We start from the raw sequence: 915 nt of genomic DNA, 5'->3' as shown, positions 1-915 counted from the left end.
CACCAATACTTACTAGATATGCAGACTTACAGAAGCTAGCTTAGTGCTACTACTCTACCATAAGGAAAGATTTGTTACATTTCCTGGAAACTGGATGTAGCTCAATACCATAGTGTTTAATTAAATAAATCACACACACACACACTTATTTAATAGATTCTATGAGAAACCTAAAATACAAATAAAAGAAGAAAGATAATAGAAAACAAGAAGATAGATCTTTGCAGATTTGAAGAGAACTGAATGATAAAGGAAGGAAGATGAAACAAACGTGGACAAAAGCAGAATTAAGATGTGCTATGGATGTGTATCCATGAGTGCTCCCTAGAGAAACAAATTTAATATAAGCTATACAGATATGTAAGCATTTACACTGTGGGCTCAGAGGCAAGCATGGAAGAGTACAAAAAGGCCGTGGACACATGGCAGAGAAAAAGGATCCCATTAAGCCAGAAGGCACTAAAAGTTCCCACGTGAGTCTGTGATGGATCCTCAATAGCTGGCTGCAGGGTCTGCACTGGAAGCCAGGAGATGGACATCCACGGCCAAGGTGAACCCTGGAACTCCTCTAAGGATCCAGGAGTGAGCTTTTCTCCTTTCCTTTCTATCCCACACATCCAGTAGGCCTGTTGATGTGTGCCACCTACCCCCACTGTGGACCTCAGGTCTTCAATAAATCTATTCAGTTACACCCAGAATCATACTAAGCCAACCAGCTATGCACTTCTTACTCAACTTGCCAAGCAGTTAACTACCACAGTACATGCACCAACTCCCACAATGAATGCAATCGTTAAGTATTGCAGACAGACAAATAAAAGCACAAAGCAGCTTCATTGCTGAGCACCTGATTTGTGTCACAGATACATATATACTGCTTTCCTCATGGAGGGACTATGAGAATCAAGATAATTT

The sequence above is a fragment of the Octodon degus genome, unplaced genomic scaffold (assembly GCF_000260255.1).
Source record: "Octodon degus isolate 3935 unplaced genomic scaffold, OctDeg1.0 scaffold00143, whole genome shotgun sequence".
In the NCBI taxonomy this organism is placed as follows: Eukaryota; Metazoa; Chordata; class Mammalia; order Rodentia; family Octodontidae; genus Octodon; species Octodon degus.
Note: the sequence above shows the minus strand (reverse complement) of the source record.